The sequence below is a fragment of the Schistocerca serialis genome, unplaced genomic scaffold, assembly GCF_023864345.2.
Source record: "Schistocerca serialis cubense isolate TAMUIC-IGC-003099 unplaced genomic scaffold, iqSchSeri2.2 HiC_scaffold_1261, whole genome shotgun sequence".
NCBI lineage: Eukaryota > Metazoa > Arthropoda > Insecta > Orthoptera > Acrididae > Schistocerca > Schistocerca serialis.
The window spans coordinates 2,910,470-2,924,692 of NW_026047471.1; the positions used below are offsets into that span (position 1 = coordinate 2,910,470).

Consider the following 14,223-nt stretch of genomic DNA (forward strand, 5'->3'; position numbering starts at 1 on the left):
TGAGTGTAAATTTTTGTGTGTATGTTAAATTTGCTTTATTAATTCCGTCTCCTTGTTATAGTACAGCTCCAGGAATTTATCTTGGAGTGTGAGGAGAGACAGGAGGGGGCTGGACCTTGGCAGACTCTCAACGTCCAGCCATCCATGGTGGGTTCACAGCTAGCATTGCCATATGAGTATAATTTTCCTTGTAATTTGTTCTTGTATAGTAGTGATTCAAAATCTTCTTATTTCATACTTTTTTTTCAATTTATGCATCTTGCTTTTTGTTGTTGTGAGCAAGACAAACCAATTGCCTGATGCCGATTCTGACAAGGACAGTGATATGCCTGAATGGGACAGACAAAGGGTCATTGAACCAGAGGAGGATGTAATCTGGCCCTGCTAAATGATGACGACGATGATGATGATGACTTCTTTGAGGGTGTGGTGGAGATTTCCGATGAAGTGTTAATGCCTTGCAGCAAGAGTGAAAAATGTAATCACTCACTCTGCTTATAACCTTGAGATCGTCAGTATTCTTTCTTTCACTGTGCCAGCAGCGGTAAGCAATGTACTTAACTATTATTTTTTTATTTCTTCTTTTACAGCAGTCCCATCTTCACAGCCACAACACAGTGTGGCACACATACCAATGGTGGCTAAATCTTCTTCATCCCCAAAGCGGCGCCCCGTAAGGCACGCATCACCTATAAGGATGCCGCTAGTTGCCGCGAGGGAACTGCAGCCACCGCTGCCCAAAACACCACCGCTCTGGTGTCCATGAGCCAAGCAACGAGCCACCACCCCTCAAGTTATTGGGTCAGTTCTGCAGCAGCAGCAGCAACAACAGCATTGAGAACCATCACCGCAGCCTGGCTGTTCCCATCAGTCTGACCTGGTAACACTGCAGCATCCTCCTCCATCATCATCATCATCATCATCATCATCATCATCATCATATGAGCCTTGTCAGAATCGGCGTAAAGGCAAATGGATTGGTGAATACCGACTGGCCCCTCCCCAACACCATCATCAACAGGATGGACTCAGAATGAAAATGCGGGGCATGTCAATTGCCGGATGGTTTCGTAAATCCACCTTGAGTGCTATACTGGCCCGGTTTTCCGAGATGGAGGTCGGAGGGTCAGCTAAAGCACTCAGCTGAATACTACACCTGGACATCCATATAGATGTCTATGATCTGGTAAATGGAGGGTCAAGCTATATCAAGCTCCCTAAAGATATAGCTAACAAGAGAGCATGCAATAATGTTGAAAATAAAATCAACCAGGTTTGTTTCGCATGATCAGTCCTGGCTTGTGAGAGAAATTACAATTACATAGATCATCCTCAGTATCCCAGTACACACCATGTAGGTGATAATATTCGTGGGTGTTATAACTTTGATGGTATCGATTTCCCCATCAAGATGCAGGACATACATAAATTTGAGGCACAAAATACTGGAATATTGGTTCATGTTTATGGCCTGGAGAAGAAAAGCAAGTCAGATGAGCGAGACAAGCACATTGTTGCCAGGCCCTTCCATTTCTCAAAATTTGCAGGTGAGCGTGAGCTGCATGTGAACATGCTGATCTTCTCTGAAGGTGATAATTATCACTACGTTTGGATCAAAGACATGTCTCGACCCCTTTACAGCCAGTTGTCGAAAAAGTAACATAAAAAGTGTATTTTCTTAAGGTGTCTGAATTATTTCTCCTCAGACAAGTTATTAGTGGCGTACCTAGCAGACTGCATTTCCAATGGCCCGGTAGGTGCTATCACGCCTACTGAGGAAAACAAATTCAAAAAGTTTAAGAATGCTCACCACCAGGAGCAATGCCTGTTTGTAGTGTATGTCAACTTTGAATGCCTCCTCGCTCCTGTGACGCACTGTGGAGGTAACCCTACAGCCTCACACGTCACATTTACAGAAAAACACGTACCATATTTGGCAGTGTATCAAACTGTATCGTCATATGATTCCAGTCTTAACTGCTACAAATGTTATGCCAGGTATAATCCTGAAGTTTGGCTGCTCACTGAGCTCAAAAAACTTTCAAGGGAAGTTGATAACCTTTACAGCGACAACATACCCATGACCAAATCGAAGGAGAATGAAAATTTGTATAATAATGAGGAGGAAAATGACTACTTTGAAAAAAGAAAAAGAAGAAATGGGAACGGCTTCTTCCATACATTAATTAGCTAGTGTTTTAATTTAACTCTTCAAACAGAGCATTTCAGCAACTTTATACAGACCACAACCAGCTGCCTACATACTTGCAAACATAAACACAATATATATTCTTGAGTACCCTTGAGTACACTGCACATAGAATGGCTACTACATTCTTTTATTTCAACTTTAAATATTTGGATATTTTCAGTTTCTTGTCATAAGCCAATATATAACCAATTATAACGTTTTGCACCAGAATAAATAAGCTCCATTCTGAAAACTAGAGATTTATATTTAATCTATATCAAAATTATATTTAATTCTAATATTGTGTTAGTGAATTTATGAATTCACCCTAAATTCACTTTTATCATCAACCAGAAATACCAGTATGGAGCATATGACTGACATGTAAGTAAATGAAATCTTAGCTCCCTGAAGAGGCTTCTTCAAGATATTTACTTGTCAACTTGACAAAATGTTCTTATTTCAACTTCTGTAGCAATCATATTTTTTTTTCATTTAAACTTCAACAAGTTGCAGATTATACCATAGGACAGAACTGAGTCAGACAAGTGCATGCAATGTAGTTGTAGTTGCAAATATGGAAAAACATTAGCTGTATAATGGAGTGACAACAAAAATTTTTTTGTGCTGGACCTAGAATTGTGGCAGATTTCTGGCTTATTGATAGCTGTCAGTTTACCATTAGCTACCTGTGTATTCTCCATGTATGTCACCAACCTGCACTTGTACATCTGTTATGTATATTCCCGTACAGGAGAGATATTTTAATTGAAAGTCACTAGCCCAGTATTGGTGGATAAATAAAATACTGCAGTGGCTTTGTTGTTCTGAAGTACAATGCAATGTTCCTTTAGATGTGCATCCATGTGGAAAGGAACAGGCACACATTGGACAACCGTCAATTGTATAACTGAATGACAATAATGAAAATTTGTGCTGGACCAGGACTCAAATGCGGATTTCCCACTTATCGCGAGTGGTCACCTTACCATTAGGCTATCTGAGCCAGACCCAAATTTCCGTATGTTGTCAACCATGCATCTGTAACCAGCATTCATATGTTAATTATGTATATTGCCATACAAGAGTGACATTTTTAATTGAAAGACACTTGCTAATTGTTGGTGGATAGTTATAGTATTGCAGTGCGTGTGTTGTTCATAATTATGATGCAATGTTCCTGAAATTTGAATGATCACATAGATAATATTTTGAGGGAGGCAAAACAAAGACTTCATTTTACTGGCAGAGAACTTAGAAGATGCAACAGGTCTACTAAGGAAATTGCCTACATTATAATTGTCCATCCTGTGCTTGGGTATGACTGTGCAGTATGGTACCCTTACCAGATGGGATTGACAGAAGACACTGAAAAAGCTCAGAGAGGGGCAGCTCATTTGGTATTATCAAAAAATAGGGGAGAGAGAGATGGACATGTTACATGACTAATGATGCCAGCTATTAAAACATACCGTTTTTCAGAGCAGTGATATCTTTTCAGCAAAGTCCGTTTTTCCCATTCACTGTTACAGAGTGGAACGGTAGAGGAATAGTAAAAGTGTTTTGATGAACCCTCTGCCAGGCACTTAAAGGTGACTTACAGAGTATTCATGCAGGTGTAGCTCAAGGTGACACTACCTCAGAGGTGCAATGAGATTTATTGTTACTTCAACTGATGTTGCTAAATAAAATGATGTACTATCGTGTAGGAGATGTGATGAGATGAACGAAAATTTTGTCATACTCCCGTGTCATCTCTCACTACAGGACCGGTACATAGAGCTATCATCACTATCTGACTGCGTATGGGCTATTCTGATGTTGTGGTAGATAATTGCAGGTGGCCTAGTGATTGTGATTGAGTATGGAAACATAATAGCAGTGTAGAATCTTACTGTGAATGGTGTTTTGCACTATCGTCAATATCTTGGCTATTTGTGTGTCAAGTCATGGCAATACAACTGTTGTGCAAACCTTATGGACAAAAAGTTCATGATTTTTCACAAGATGTGTCTCTGCCAAGTAATATGGTTCAATGAAATGTGGGCCATTCATAGAAAGAATTGCTACAGTGTATTAGAGAAGGTTGCTGAAAGAAGTGCGCAATGAGAACAGAAATAACTTCATTCAAAGTCGAATTACACTAAAGTGTCCGCGTTTCATGATGGTCCCCTGGTATTACAAATGGCGGGACATGGGTCTTAATGGAATGTGTTATCACCACTGATGACAGTGCATGCTCTGTTGCATCCTCCTATGCTGACCATACGTTTGGTAATAAGTTCTTGTGGCAGTGCGTTTGATTCATCTACCAGCAGGACTGACAGCTGTTGGATGGTCATTGGTGAATGTGGATATGCTGAAATATGTTTTCCTACTGGATCTCACACGTGCTCGATGAAATTTACGTCACGGGACAGGCCAGCCCATTTGCCAAATATCCTCCTACTCCAAGAGCACCTCCAACAGAGCTGTTCGATGCGGCTGGACATTATTACTCATCAGGAGCCCTGTACGAAACTTAAGTGCTTTCATAGTTTTAAATAATGACAGTATTTGGGATAAGAATGTAGTTGGGATACAGATGGTTTGTGAACTGATAAAAATTCTTTAAAAATAAACCAAAAAAGTGAAATAATAATCATAAATTTATGACACACACTTTTATATATATTTCCACATAGAAAATTTGAACGAAATTGTTTCCAGAACTTTAGTATATCTAATTGTAAATGATATATCGTATAAGAATCTGAGCTTCATGAACTTTTTATTTTTCATTTTCCTTAAGGGATACGAAAATGTTGGTTGATTTAGTTTGTCCTGAAATGGCTACATGCGACTGCCTGTAAGTAAAGAATGGATATGGTAAATACGATTTGAAACTTTGTCCCCGTAACTTGCTTATAGTGACAGCAAATGCAATTTTAATTCGCTTCTTACCTGGTATTCACTAAGACCTCAATAAATTCTAACTGTATTTCAGGATTCTGATTGCATTTCGTACTTCATGTAAGCACGTTAGGCCATAGCAGCAATACGTAAATCATAATTTATGTTGGCAGTGGCTAATATTTTTGTCATTTCGACAGGCATATTCGTATAGGAATGTCAACCTGTACAACAGGCAGAGATAATGGACTACTGCAGTGGTCTCCGTTATAGTCTATGACACTGATGTATATAAATTATCCAGTTAATAAGAAGTAATTTGTAATAAGATAAAATGAAAAGTGAGTTTCTTGTTCGTGAGTAAGAGGTTAGCTTCACAAACTACAGGTATGATGCCGGACATCTATGATGCCCTTTTGCCTACGATAGTTCAAAATTTTCGACAAATAGTAAGTCTTAGCACAAAACTGGTATGCAGTATGAGAAACGATTAAAAATTTTCTAATGATGCCTCATTCATCTCTGTATGATTAGCATGTCTTGAAGAAAAGGGATGTTGACTTGAGAAGTAATATATATGAATAAAACTGAAGCCAGTGCCGAATGCACCTTTGGAAAGACAAACGTGGGGAACAAGTATAATGTCGCAATAACACTATGCCTTTGCCCACCATTAACACCTGCACTATGAAAACAATCATGTTAGACAATGTTCCAGGATGCATTAGCTATTACCACCTCTCACCACTTGGGGGAAGATTCAACTTCCCAGAAATAGTGTTTTGGTACAGCAGTGGATATCTACTATGTGATGTGCAATACCTGACATGTATTTACATTCCCCTAAAAGCTAAAGGTATCATTTTGCTACAATGGAAGAGTAAAAATAATGTGTTTCACTTTCTGACTTTCAGTAATAGAAAAAGATCAAAAAACGTTGTATGAAAGAGCTGTTGGCTGTGGTCCAGCTCAAAACACTGTGCTCTAGAGTTTTCCTATGTCACACCAGACTCTGGCCACCAATTGTGGAAGTTGGCTGATAGGGGCCGATGGCCAGTCATGTGACTGTGACACGTCATTTACTGAACCAATGATTTATGCTGGTGCACTCGCTCTGCCAAGCATGAAATTATTTCCTTTTTATTTTGACTTTTCATGTGAAATATCTGTGATGAAGCGAATGAATACAGTGTGGTAACTTAACTGGTGTGGCCTTTCTCAGGCAGAATATGTCAAGAGGGATGTTTAAGTGTTAAGATTTCCATGGGAAAAAAGTCAGGATTATTAGTTTGTAGCTGTGTCTGTGACGACCACAGATAAATTCTTCTCTATTATAAGTTTCTTTTCTCAGGCATTATCTCTCGATCTAGGACTGTTATACTCTGAAGATGGCTTCGAAAACATGAAGCTCTGGAAACTTTGTCTGTATTGAGAGTTCTGCCATGAAGAAATTGTGAGGTTGATGACGCATAATATACATTGCTACAGATAGGCTAAGTGGTTGGCAGTGAACGCCTTCAAGAATGCTGTTAAATTTCTGATGGAACAAGATGCTGAATGAAAGTGAATAGGCCAATGCATGTATCGTCGTGTAACTAACGCTCTAGTACAAAGCTAAAACAGATGCCCTACACTGATCTCAGTGAAGGTTGTTACGCGAACTATTAAACAATGATACGTTACTCTCAATGAGTATTCTCATGTTGCTCAAATAATTTGTTTATTGTAAACAAAAATCAGTTTTAAATGCCAGGTAAACATTTCTGACTGTACTGATGTAGCCTCACAATGATGTAATGTTTCTGTTGTGGTAACAGCAGAGCCACAGCGTCTCCAGCCAATAGGTGATGTCTTCTCTGTGCCCGTGACGTCGGCACGTGGTGCTGCTAGTGTGTTGGCTGTGCTTATAGTATGCGGATGCCCACCACAATAGAAAAAGAAAACATCGTCGATGATGAGCTGCTGTTCTCGTTGCCTGGAAGGTGGGTGTCCACCCCGATACTAATGAGTTTGTCGCTGCTGGCTGACCTGTCACAGGGGACATTAGGAGTGTCCAAGACAACCGAGCACACCTGTGGACAACAAAGACACTGATTTAAGTGCTGGTGCCTATGCCACATAAGAGAAATGTCAAATTTCAAGTTTTATGCCAAAACACATAGACCTTACACATAAAGAGTAGAGGGAGGTGCATATCACAAGGAACAGTTCATCAAAAGGAGTCAGTTTCCAAGTATGAAACAAATTTTAAACTGGAAACAATTATTACATTTTAGAAGTTTCGCCTCTTTAGCTGTTACCACGGATTTCAAATGTATAAGCTACAGTTTCTACATTTTATAGTTATATTAGGGGCATCCTCACATTTTAATCTTGTCATGTGGCTTTATGGTTAATGATACTTTGACAAAGGTAATGATATAAATTAATTTTTGCCTAGTGAAGTTGCTAGTGCCTATATTTTGTTAATTTTTGTTTGTTTCATTGTGCTCATAATGTTTGTTACTGTTTATACCATTAAGCTGCACCATAATATACAAGAGTGTGAAACTAACTATGGATGAAACTGGCTAATCGCCTAACATCTTTCAGTACAATCTTCTCGTACTTCCAGCCATGTCAAGAAGTCATACTTCCATGTGTTTCTGGACAAGTTGCTATTAGCCCACTGTGAAGCAGTAACCGACTGTTGCCTGGTTGCTGTCCTCATCTTTACTTAGCCATGGAACCAGCTGCAGCTAAGGCCATCCACATAAGACTTTGAGGATATAGCCTTGGATACAACTCGCAGAAAGTCAAGTTGCTCTTACTACCTTTTCTACAACTCATTCGCTGTCTGTTTCTTTTACAGCAATTTACAAATTATCAAGGTCCAATCTTTGAAAGAATATTGGTCTACAGCAATTCAGTGAGATTTGCTCATACATTTCTGGATCGAAGACTAGTTCAACCTGTCCAGGGCACAATGAAGGCAATCTGTAAGTACTGATGTGGGGTGGCTGTACAGTTGTTGTTGTGGGTATAAAACTTTTGTTACCATTCTGTGTTTGGTGAGAACTTGTAGCACCACTCCATGACAATTACGAGAATTATGAACGTTTTCTTGAAAGAGTCTAATATTCTCATGGCCCTTACAGTACAGTGCAAAATATAACACAGGAGCTGCGGGAAGGTGGAAGACTCGTGCCACTTATGATGATGTGCACGGCAAGCAACAGAATTTCAATCATTCTGATGACCAGTTTTAAGTAGAAAACTGGCAAGTAATAGTGAGGAACATAAATAAAGTGTATATAGCAGCTGCCACAGGTGGCCTTGTTGGGGAGGAGGTGCACTCAGTGGGGGAACAAGATTGCTGAATAGCTTGGTTGGGCAGCTGATGGGAAGTTCTATTGAACTTTGTAAGAATGGAGACACTAATGAGTGGGGGAGACATTATTGCACCACTGAGTGTGTGTGAAGAGTCACCTGACTTGCACCCCAGTTATTATTATGACATAACTGACGGATTAAATGCTGCTGGTACTATTGGGATAGTGTGACAGTTTGACAAAAAGCAACTGACTGGAACAGGAACAATAAGAAGTAAAAATTCGTTGATGTGGCAAGTGTGAGGACTTCAGGCTCCAGAACAGTATATGAAATACTGCAAGGAAGCAAGCACTTCTGAACTGCAAGGGAGAGAATTCAAACAAGAATGTTCATTACGAAACACAAGAGTGCCTCTGGACAGCACTAATATGATTTATAAATTCGTATTTGATGGAGATGCCAAATATGACTGCCATCAAGGTTGGACAGCACTCATGCAGTGTGCTTTTAGACTCCCACACTCAATGGTGAATAGGAAGAGCAAAGATAGAAATTCGATGCCTGTGACTGAGTTGGGTAAAAAAAAAATCCAAAATAAAAGAGTTGTTTTGTGGGGGGAGAGCTGGTGCCCATTTCAGCTGATGTCAATCCGATTGTAAAAGTAGCAGTAGGTGGCTTAGAAACTGAGGTACTGGTTGACAGCTGTTCACAGATTTCAGTGACTTCACCTAGCAAAATGAACACAGTACTACTGCTGACCTGTAACGTTAAAATTTTTGGTGCTACAGGGATGGTGTCCAAAAACAATCCAACATGAAGTCAAACTACTCTTGCAGTTCAAAGTTGTGGTCACAGAATTGCACACGTTAGAGAATTCAGAAACTGTGTTAACATGATCATAGGTATCAATTCTTTAATATAAATTGTTGTGATGTAAATGTCGAGCGGTGTTGTATAATAATGTACATGCAGTGCTAATGTTGGTAATACGCACCTGTGTGTGGTTTTTCTGTATATAGTTGTTCTTGTTGTACGTACTTTGTGTTGAACCGGTACCTAATAAACCATATGTATTTCCAATCATCATCATCATCATCATCATCATTTAAGACTGATTATGCTTTTCAGCATTCAGTCTGGAGCATAGCCCCCCTTATAAAATTCCTCCATGATCCCCTATTCAGTGCTAACATTGGTGCCTCTTATGATGTTAAACCTATTACTTCAAAATCATTCTTAACCGAATCCAGGTACCTTCTCCTTGGTCTGCCCCGACTCCTCCTACACTCTACTGCTGAATCCATGAGTCTCTTGGGTAACCTTGCTTCTCCCATGCGTGTAACATGACCCCACCATCTAAGCCTGTTCGCCCTGACTGCTACATCTATAGAGTTCATTCCCAGTTTTTCTTTGATTTCCTCATTGTGGACACCCTCCTGCCATTGTTCCCATCTACTAGTACCTGAAATCATCCTAGCTACTTTCATATCCGTAACCTCAACCTTGTTGATAAGGTAACCTGAATCCACCCAGCTTTCGCTCCCGTACAACAAAGTTGGTCGAAAGATTGAACGGTGCACAGATAACTTAGTCTTGGTACTGACTTCCTTCTTGTAGAAGAGAGTAGATCGTAGCTGAGCGCTCACTGCATTAGCTTTGCTACACCTCGCTTCCAGTTCTTTCACTATGTTGCCATCCTGTGAGAATATGCATCCTAAGTACTTGAAACCGTCCACCTGTTCTAACTTTGTTCCTCCTATTTGGCACTCAATCCGTTTATATTTCTTTCCCACTGACATTACTTTCATTTTGGAGATGATAATCTTCATACCATAGTCCTTACATTTCTGATCTAGCTCTGAAATATTACTTTGCAAACTTTCAATCGAATCTGCCATCACAACTAAGTCATCCGCATATGCAAGACTGCTTATTTTGTGTTCACATATCTTAATCTCACCCAGCCAGTCTATTGTTTTCAACATATGATCCATAAATAATATGAACAACAGTGGAGACAGGTTGCAGCCTTGTCTTACCCCTGAAACTACTCTGAACCATGAACTCAATTTACCATCAACTCTAACTGCTGCCTGACTATCCATGTAAAGACCTTTAATTGCTTGCAAAAGTTTGCCTCCTATTCCATAATCTTGTAGAACAGACAATAACTTCCTCCTAGGAACCCGGTCATATGCCTTTTCTAGATCTATAAAGCATAGATACAATTCCCTGTTCCACTCATAACACTTCTCCATTATTTGCCGTAAGCTAAAGATCTGGTCCTGACAACCTCTAAGAGGCCTAAACCCACACTGATTTTCATCCAATTGGTCCTCAACTAATACTCGCACTTTCCTTTCAACAATACCTGAGAAGATTTTACCCACAATGCTGATTAAAGAGATACCTCTATAGTTGTTACAATCTTTTCTGTTTCCATGTTTAAAGATTGGTGTGATTACTGCTTTTGTCCAGTCTGATGGAACCTGTCCCGACTCCCAGGCCATTTCAATTATCCTGTGTAGCCATTTAAGACCTGACATTCCACTGTATTTGATGAGTTCCGACTTAATTTCATCCACCCCAGCTGCTTTATTGCACTGCAATCTATTGACCATTTTTTCCACTTCCTCAAATGTGATCCTATTTCCATCATCATTCCTATCCCATTCTACCTTGAAATCTGAAACATTACTGATCGCATTTTCACTTACATTGAGCAACTCTTCAAAATATTCCCTCCATCTGCCCAAGGCATCCACAGGATTCACCAGCAGTTTTCCTGACCTGTCCAAAATACTTGTCATTTTCTTCTTACCTCCCTTTTGAAGACTGCTAATTACACTCCAGAATGGTTTTCCAGCAGCTTGACCCATAGCGTCCAACCTGTTTCCAAAGTCTTCCCATGATTTCTTCTTGGATGCTGCAATTATCTGTTTGGCTTTGTTTCTTTCTTCAACATAATTTTCTCTGTCTACCTGGGTTCTGGTTTGTAGCCATTTTTGATACGCCTTCTTTTTCCTTTTACTGGCTGCCTTGACTGTATCATTCCACCAAGCTGTTTGCTTCATCCTACTTTTACACACTACTGTTCCAAGACATTCTTTAGCCACTTCTAGTACTGTGTCCCTGTACCTTGTCCATTCCTTTTCCAATGACTGTAATTGACTACATTCAACTAACTGGTACCTTTCTGAGACCGCTGCTATGTACTTGTGCCTGATTTCCTTATCCTGAAGTTTCTCCACTCTTATCCTCCTACATATGGACCTGACCTCCTGCACTTTCAGCCTCACAATCGCAATTTCACTGCAGATTAAATAATGATCAGTGTCATCAAAGAATCCCCTGAATACACGTGTGTCCCTCACAGCCTTCCTGAATTCCTGATCTGTTATTATATAGTCAATGACAGATCTGGTTCCCCTGCCTTCCCAAGTATACCGGTGAATGTTCTTATGTTTAAAAAAGGAGTTTGTGATTACTAAGCCCATACTGGCACATAAATCCAAGAGTTGTTTCCCGTTCCTGTTGGCCTCCATATCCTCTCCAAATTTACCCATAACCTTTTCATACCCTTCTGTTCGATTTCCAATCCTGGCGTTAAAATCACCCATGAGCAGAACACTGTCCTTGTCCTTTACTCTAACAACTACATCACTGACTGCCTCATAAAAACTATCCATCTTATCTTGATCTGTCCCTTCACAATGCGAATATACTGACACAATCCTAATTTCTTGCTAGACACTGTCAAATCTATCCACATCAGTCGTTCGTTTACATACCTTATTGCAACTACGCTGGGTTCCATTTCTTTCCTGATGTAAAGCCCTACACCCCATTGTGCTATTCCTGCTTTGACTCCTGACAGGTAGACCTTGTATTCTCCCACTTCCTCTTCTTTCTCACCCCTTACCCGAATGTCACTAACAGCTAAAACGTCCAGCCCCATCTTACTTGCAGCCTCTGCCAGCTCTACCTTCTTCCCAGAGTAGCCCCCATCTCATTACCATTTGTTTGCCAAGTTGTATCTTTGGAGTCCCTGGTTTGTCAGTTAGAGGTGGGACTCCGTCACCTCCAAAGGTCCGAGGCATTTTGCTCTGATTGTTGCCAGCATCATATTTAAAGTACCAGGGAAGCAGGTTGCTAGCCTTACTTGCCCCGAGTCCCATTGGGTTTTACCCCTAACCGCTGAGGGACTAACTGGTGGATTTAGTAGTCTTTGCTGTATGAGCACAAAGGTGACCACGACTCAGAATATGTCCGAGATGCCCAGCCTTATTCCAAAGTAACTGGTATCCCGACTGTCGGGACCACTTACTTGGCCACTCATACGTTCCCCGTGGTTCATGAACTAGGACATGACTACAGGAACCCACACCATGAACCACATGTATTTCCAAATATGCAAATATTTATTTTTCTAAGAAAATCTCAGCAGGTTATGGACCCAGGTGTGTGTTAAAAGGACACTTGTACAAAAATAATAACGTAGCTCTGTGCAAAAGGTTTTTAAAGTTATCTCCAAGAAGCCGTTTTCGAAGTTGTTAATTCCATGCAACCACGATGGATTCAATGAGAATTATCATCATCGGAGTTGTGGAAGGCAAAACAAATTGGGACATTTGGAAATACAAAATAAATATTTGTCTATGAGGAATTCCTGGTGCACTTGATGTTGTGGAAGGCAGGACAGTGAAACCTAGTATCATTTCAGAAAGTGCTACCGTTGAACAAAGGGCGATCTATAAAAGTGCTTTAGAAGCTTTTAACAAAGCAGACAGCAACGCTCTACTTGTTTTGACTACAAATATGTTGGAAAAAACTTAGCAGAAAATAATGCATCTAAATACAGCGTATGAAGTGTGGACAGAATCTCACAAAATATTTGATGGTGTCTCTGAAGACAAAGTGTACAACCTTTGTTTGGAGTTCTTTAGTTACAAAAAGGCTCCTGAAGATGATATTGTGACACATATTTCCAAACAGAAATATTTGTGGAGTGAATTGAAACCAGAAATGACCAAAGATATCGTAAATAATTCAGAAATGCCTGATTTGTTTTTGATTTGTAAAATATAAGGTACACTACCAGAAGACTATTTTTTGTTTAAATCTAGTTGGATGCTAACATCTAGAGATGACAGAACAATTGATAATTTAACAAATCAATTGTGTGCATACGAAAAAGCTCTGAGTACAAAGGAGGGTGATTTTAGTAAACAAGAAGCCCTCACTACAGACTCATCAAGGCTGTCATTTCAGCAAGTAAATCCAACAGAGAAAAAGAAATTAATATGTAATTACTGCATGAAACCTAACCATACAATTAAAGTGTGCAGAAAGTGGGCAGCGGATGGCAAACCTCCAAAACCAGCTACCACAGATACAAATATGCTACTTCTTGCTATGACATCTTCTGTGATGAACTCTGAATGTAGAAATGATGACTGGTATATAGACAATGGTGCAACAAGTCATATTACAAATGACAGGAATTGTTTCAAAACATTTCAGCGTTTTCTAACAAAACAGTCAGTTACTACAGCTAATGGTGACATAATTGAAGCAATTGGAAAAAGGTTCAATAGACATTGAAGCAGCAGTTGGAGGAAAATGGAACAGAATTACCTTGACAGATGTATGGTATGTACCTCAGATTCACAACAATCTATTCTCTGTTCTTGCAGTAAAGGATAAACATCCAGAAAGTAAATTCACATCAACTGCAGAAATTTGTCATCTTAAGATTGATAATGTTACTAGATTGGCAGTTGTCTTTGATTGCTTTGTAGGCCTTTTTAAACTTGCTGTAAGAAATG

General features: G+C 39.7%; 1 long non-coding RNA gene across 1 annotated transcript in view; it reads right to left on the bottom strand.

Moving 5' to 3' along the window:
- Positions 1-6,784: 6,784 nt before the first annotated feature.
- The window catches only part of LOC126438134 (uncharacterized), a 55,396-nt gene continuing 47,957 nt past the window's right edge, over positions 6,785-14,223 (bottom strand). Inside the window, exon 2 of the long non-coding RNA XR_007581013.1 lies at positions 6,785-7,155. This is a non-coding gene — a long non-coding RNA (uncharacterized LOC126438134). The remainder of the gene's footprint in view (positions 7,156-14,223) is intronic.